General features: G+C 39.1%; 1 protein-coding gene across 1 annotated transcript in view; it reads left to right on the top strand.

Annotated features, from left to right (window-relative positions):
- The first annotated feature begins 923 nt into the window (after nucleotides 1-923).
- The window catches only part of LOC129245613 (uncharacterized), a 53,198-nt gene continuing 48,121 nt past the window's right edge, over nucleotides 924-6,000 (top strand). The window contains exon 1 of the mRNA XM_054883886.1: nucleotides 924-1,026. The gene's annotated coding sequence lies outside the window, so the exon portion shown is untranslated. The remainder of the gene's footprint in view (nucleotides 1,027-6,000) is intronic.

The following is a 6,000-nucleotide window of genomic DNA, read 5'->3' as shown; positions in this document are numbered from 1 at the left end:
CCCCCTATTTTTATTATATTTGATAAAGTCCGTTATGTGGGTTTTTGTAAGGTTTTCCTGTTGTCACCAGTCATTGGTTGAGGTCCATGTATGGTGCTATTTGTTATCAAAATGTTTTTTTATATGTTTTTTAATGTCGGTTAAGTTGAAGTTATCTGTCATTAGTGTTGGTGTTTGATGTGTTTGTTTGGCGGTGTAGACAGCGATTTCATTTCCGGTTATGTTGGCGTGTCCCAGCTGTGAAATTTGTTAATCTCACTAAACCGTTTTTGTTTGTTATCCAAAATACTTAAAGCAATCGCTAAATTAAGTGCAATTTCAGCATTTAAAACAGAACGCCTGTTCTGTGCGACTATAAAATAAATACCTCGCAAATAAACTATGACATGGCGTAGAGCTGCAAATATAATTTTAAGTTTAGAGCACCTATAACATTTTTTAAATGACAACACCTTGCATTCTGTTGACGCTTAGACGATAAAGTTACGCAGCTTTTAATGAATCCGTAAACGATTAACAGGCTGTGGAGTACCTGACACAATGCCACTCACTGAAGCTACCAACATAACAAACGAAACGGCACATATTGTATATGTATATGCACTATATATGCATACACATGCAAATTGCTTGAGGCACACATATAAATGTGTCTGTGTGTGTGTATGCGTTTAAGCAATCTCAACTTAGAGTTGAGAATGTCGAGTACGCTTCATTAAATTAACACACAAGCAAATAAAAAGTAACGACGATCGTTGAAATGGCCTGACAGTCTGCTACATCAACTTGCTGACATTCAGTCGGATGCGGAGCGGGAAGGCAGTGGCTGCTCAACATTTCTCAGGTGGCAAGCATTGACAATGGCATTGCTGTCAGTTGCTTGTTGGCAGCTAACAGCGGTGGGCATATGCCTGCTGCAAGCTGTGCTGAAGTTTACATTTCAAATGGGTTTAAGGGAAAGCAGTGAGAAAATACAATAATCAGCGTAAATACTTATGTGTGCGCGTGAGTGTATGAAGTATGTAGGTAAAGTTTGTGTCATAAAAGTAGTGTAAAAAACAAACACGAAGGTGCACACACGCACATTCAAGTATGAAATATGCAATACAGAGCAAGGAACCCTACCGTACGTCCTTTCTAAGTTAGAATTCATACATACTTATACATATGTACAATTAACATGTACATATGTATATACGCACAAATATGCCTGCAGAAATACACAAACACTTAGCGTTGAAACGCAAAATGGCAAACGCTGAATAAAATGTTGAATAAACAAAATTACCAACAGATGGAGTAAGAAAAGTAGCTGGTGTTGGATAATGCAACGCTGATTGCAAGTGAATGAATGGCTGCGTAAATGTATGAAAATAAATGAAAAGGGTGTTCAAGTGTTGGTTGTTGGTTCGACATTAGAAGGTCATGCATAGAAATAATTGAAAGCAGTAGTGAAATGTTACCTAGATTGAGTTGTGCAAATATTGCATATCGGCTTTACACCGTATGTAGAAATAAATTGTGCCACCAGAACGAAATGTGTGAGACCCGCTCACCTTATATTTATGTATGTGCATTGGAATGCAATACTCTCCACACAAAAAAATCGGAACTGTTTTTCCATCGAAATTATAAAAGGACTTCCTGGATATAAGACTTCTTGGAAAATATTTCAGGAAATATTTGAACTTGATCGATTTGAATATGCATGCAAAAATGAAGATTTGTATAAATAGAACTATTTTTTTTAAATATTAAAAAAAAAAAATCACCTCAGATGGTAGAAGAGTTTAAGATTAAAAGGGCTGAATACAAATATTTAAAAATTGTATCAACGACATTTTTGACTTTGTTTGAAAGAGGTTGAAGGTTTGGAAAACTTCAATAACTTAGTCAAATCTCGACCCAGGCATTATCATCTTAACATCATCATCATCTACATACAACACTGTCTTGATCTTGTGTCCCCAATGCAGCCAACCTACAGGACGTCTGACCTTAAAATAACGTTAGTTTTTACTCATATTGCGGTTACTAAAAATGGCGGTTGCCCGGGTTCGAAAACTCGCGTATAAAACACCAAATGATAGGAAGAGTTTTTTCTAATAGGTAGTGATAATTTGTGATCTCATTACCAGGAAAACTTGCGTCGACCTGTCTTTAGACCACACACCAGTCATAATCGTATTGAATGCGCAGCCATGGTTGGTTGGTTAGAGTGGTGATTCAACCAGAATCCAACTAGCGCTTCCGCACCATTTTGTTGCCACATCCTCGTTACCAAATTGTTTAACAGTTATTTGCAGCAGGACTATATCCAGTCTGTGCGGTTTAGGAACCTTATTAGGTTGTTGACGTCTAAGCCAGACAGTTGCTCGAGACTCTCGAACAGCGGTTTGCCCAGGGTTAACATTCTGTCCCTCCATAGGGCAGGGCATTCACAGAGGAAATGGAAGATTGTTTCTTTTTTCTCCGGTTGTTTACAACTGTGACAGTATGTGTTGTGAGGGATGCCCATTTTGGCGGCTTGTTCTCCGATAGACCAGAAGCCAGTTATGACTGCCGTAAGTCTACAGGTGTCCCGTCGTTTCATGTTTATTAATGTCGACGATTGCTTGAGGTTGTAGGAGGGCCATAACGTTCTGCTGATTTTGCATTTCGTCTGGTCTCTCCATCTACAATCTGCAATTCGAAGGTATTTTAGGGAAATTGCGTTCTTGACCGCACCTAGTGGAGTGAATACTGGCACTGCAAGAGTGCTATTCATGGCAGGTCCCCCTCTTGCCAGTTCATCAGCTTTTTCGTTACCTTCTATGTTCCGGTGTCCCGGGACCCAAATTAAGGTTACTCTATGGTTTTCATTCAAGTTGGTGAGGTTATTCCTACTTTGCTCCACCACTTTAGAGGTTGTTATAGTCGCGTCCAGCGCCTGGATTGCAGCTTGGCTATCCGAAAGAATAGCGATATTGCCCTTAAAAGAGAAATCTGCGATTAGTAACCTACAGGCTACCCCAATTGCTAGTACTTCCGCTTGGAAGACGCTGCTGGTATTAGGGAGACGCACAGATTTTTCAATTCCAAGTCTATGAGAATATATACCAGCTCCAACACCAAAATCCATTTTACTACCATCTGTATAGACTGTGGTATCGAAGTTGTTTAGAGAGAATCCCGTATTCCATTCTTTTTTAGATGGAAAGAGTGTGGCAAAATTCCTTTTGAACGTTACCATCGGGACGATGTAGTCAGTCCTCACCGAGGTTAACTGAGTTTGTCGCGATAATAGACTAGCGTGACCATGAGTTTTTCCTTTCCAGCGACCCGCTTCATTTAACCTAAATGCACTCATGGTTGCCGTCTTCTTTATATGTAGGTCTATTGGAATAACGTGTGTCAGTGCATTTAGAGCCTCTCTAGGACATGATCTGATTGCACCGACCGTTATTGCACAGGCTGATCTTTGTATTCTGCCGAGTAATTTGGTATTGTACTCTCTCCCTAGAGCTTTCCACCAAACTACCAAGCATACGCTTGCAGGCATATAAAGCAATTTCTGCTTTCCTTACCCGTTCTTCGACGTTTAACTTCCAGCTAAGTTTGGAGTCCAAAATTACCCCTAAGTACTTTGCGCTGGTTGATAAAGGCAGAGTTTGTCCGTTGATATTTGGTAGGGTAAAAGTTGGTACCTTATATCTGGTGGTAAAAAGCATAAGTTCTGCTTTACGCGGGTTTAAACTTAGCCCACATCCTTTGGCCCAAGAGTTAAGCTCGCCTAACGCCCTTTGGATGATCCCACTGATCGTATTTGGACACAGTCCTGACACCATTAACACCACATCATCAGCGTACGCCACCACTTTTACCCCACCTCCGTCAAGTTTTATTAAGATTTTGCTAATCACACATAGCCAAAGAAGTGGAGATAATACTCCCCCTTGTAGAGTGCCCCCGTGGACCTTCTTGGTTATGTTGATATTACCCATATTAGCTTTGATGACCCTGGTTTCTAGCATGGAGATGATCCAGTTACTGAAGCAACTGTCCACCTCCAGGTCTATCAACGCCCGTTGGATGGCATCTGTGCTAACATTGTTAAAGGCGCCTTCGATATCCAAGAATGCCGCCATGGTATAATGTTTACTTTCTAGAGAGCCCTCTATTGTTCCGATTACCTCGTGAAGCGCTGTCTCCGTAGATTTGCCTTTAAGGTCTCCAAAGAGCTTCTGAGGTGCGTATCCAAAAGTCTTTCAAAAGTTTTTAACAGGAAAGACGAAAGACTGATTGGCCTGAAGTCCTTCGCTGATTCATGTCCTCTTCTACCTACTTTTGGTATGAAGACGACCTTGACTAGTTTCTAGCTATCTGGAATATGGCCTAAGTTTAAACACGCTTTAAAAATTTTCTCTAGCCATGGTAGGATACAGTCCAAGGTTTCCTGTAACATCTTTGGAATGATCCCATCTGGCCCCGGAGATTTAAAGGGTGAGAAAGATTTGATTGCCCATGCAACTTTTTCTTTGGTAATAATTTCATTTGCAAGATGCTGTGGATTATATTGGCTCCGCCTAATGTTTCCCCTCTCACTTTCGTAAGCGCTGCATCCCGGAAAATGCGTGTTTAGCAGAAGCTCTAGCGATTCTTCTGCTGTAGCAGTCCAAGTTCCATCAGGTTTCTTGACCCAAGAAGCCATTGAGTGGTCTTTGGAAAGAACACGGCTGAGCCTAGCAGAATCCCTGGTGGATTCGATTGACGAACAAAATTCCCTCCAGCTCTCTTTTTTGCGCAGCCATAATTAATTAATAAATTTGCTTCCTTATCATAAAATAAAACAAATTGGTTGAAGTACAAGGGTCTTTTAAAAGTGCCGCCTTATGAAGTAGACAAACAATCGTCTGAATGAGACGACATTTAAATTATGCAATTTTTCACATATAATTGTTAAGAGCCGTGGCTTGAATAAAAATGGTGAAATCTAAAAGATTGTATTTTTTTATGTATTTTATTTTAAAACAACTTCCAGAAGCGTCTTTTGAATTAACCTTCATTAATATTCTAAATAGTCTGCTCATATCAATTGCCGTAAAAGCAACACCAAAAAAAAAACCTAGTGAGACTTTAACAAATTTTTCACTTCCTATTAAAACAAACATTACAATAGCTTGTGCTGATGAACTACCATATATCCCTACAAGGCAGCTAACTATAATATAAGTGCTCTTATTATCATTATCACTCATATTACAAAAGTGCTCCGTAAACTACTAATTTTTGTTATAGCCGTGGGAATCAACTGATCAATTTCCCCTTGTCGAGATATTCTATCTCTCTTTTACGTATAGCAATTTCATATAAGTGAAAAATATATCTACTGTACTCTGAAAGGCAAGGCAGCTTTTCATTTTTATGCTTATAATGTAATTACCGCTGATAGCTAAACTGCAATCAAACTACTCATAGTTGTCATCACAAACTGCTCAGTACTAAAAATCAAACTACTCATAGTTGTCATTACAAATTGCTCAGTACTAATAATCAAACTACTCGTTGTTGTCAGCCCAAACTCCTCAACACTCCTCAAAACTACTTTATTTTGTTCTCATAAAGTTCTGAGCACTAATAAACAAACTACTCATTTAGTAAAACAACTGTTAGCTCCAAAAAAATCACTGATCGCATAACTCCAAAGATATTATATTAATTGAATTACCGAGAACTGCAACCTTTCTAACCGCAATTATTTTCATAGCTATACCTAAATTTGGATATTTTCCTACAGTATAGGAAAGATCGGGGATCATTAAGATAGTCAAAGAGGAAAAGATGCAATGCTTTCATCATCGTATAGACCAATCAGCTTACTGCCTTCATAAAAAAAGTGATCTTGCGATCTGATAATCACGGATATAGGTCAATAAACTGATGAAACTTTGCAGTGGCAATCAAACGGTCGACCAGATATTCACAAGGCAGTACGCTTTAAACCGGACGAACTATTGTCTA

This window comes from Anastrepha obliqua, chromosome 4, assembly GCF_027943255.1.
Source record: "Anastrepha obliqua isolate idAnaObli1 chromosome 4, idAnaObli1_1.0, whole genome shotgun sequence".
In the NCBI taxonomy this organism is placed as follows: domain Eukaryota; kingdom Metazoa; phylum Arthropoda; class Insecta; order Diptera; family Tephritidae; genus Anastrepha; species Anastrepha obliqua.
The sequence above is the reverse complement of the archived record's forward strand: the minus strand, read 5'-3'. Positions and strand labels throughout refer to the sequence as shown.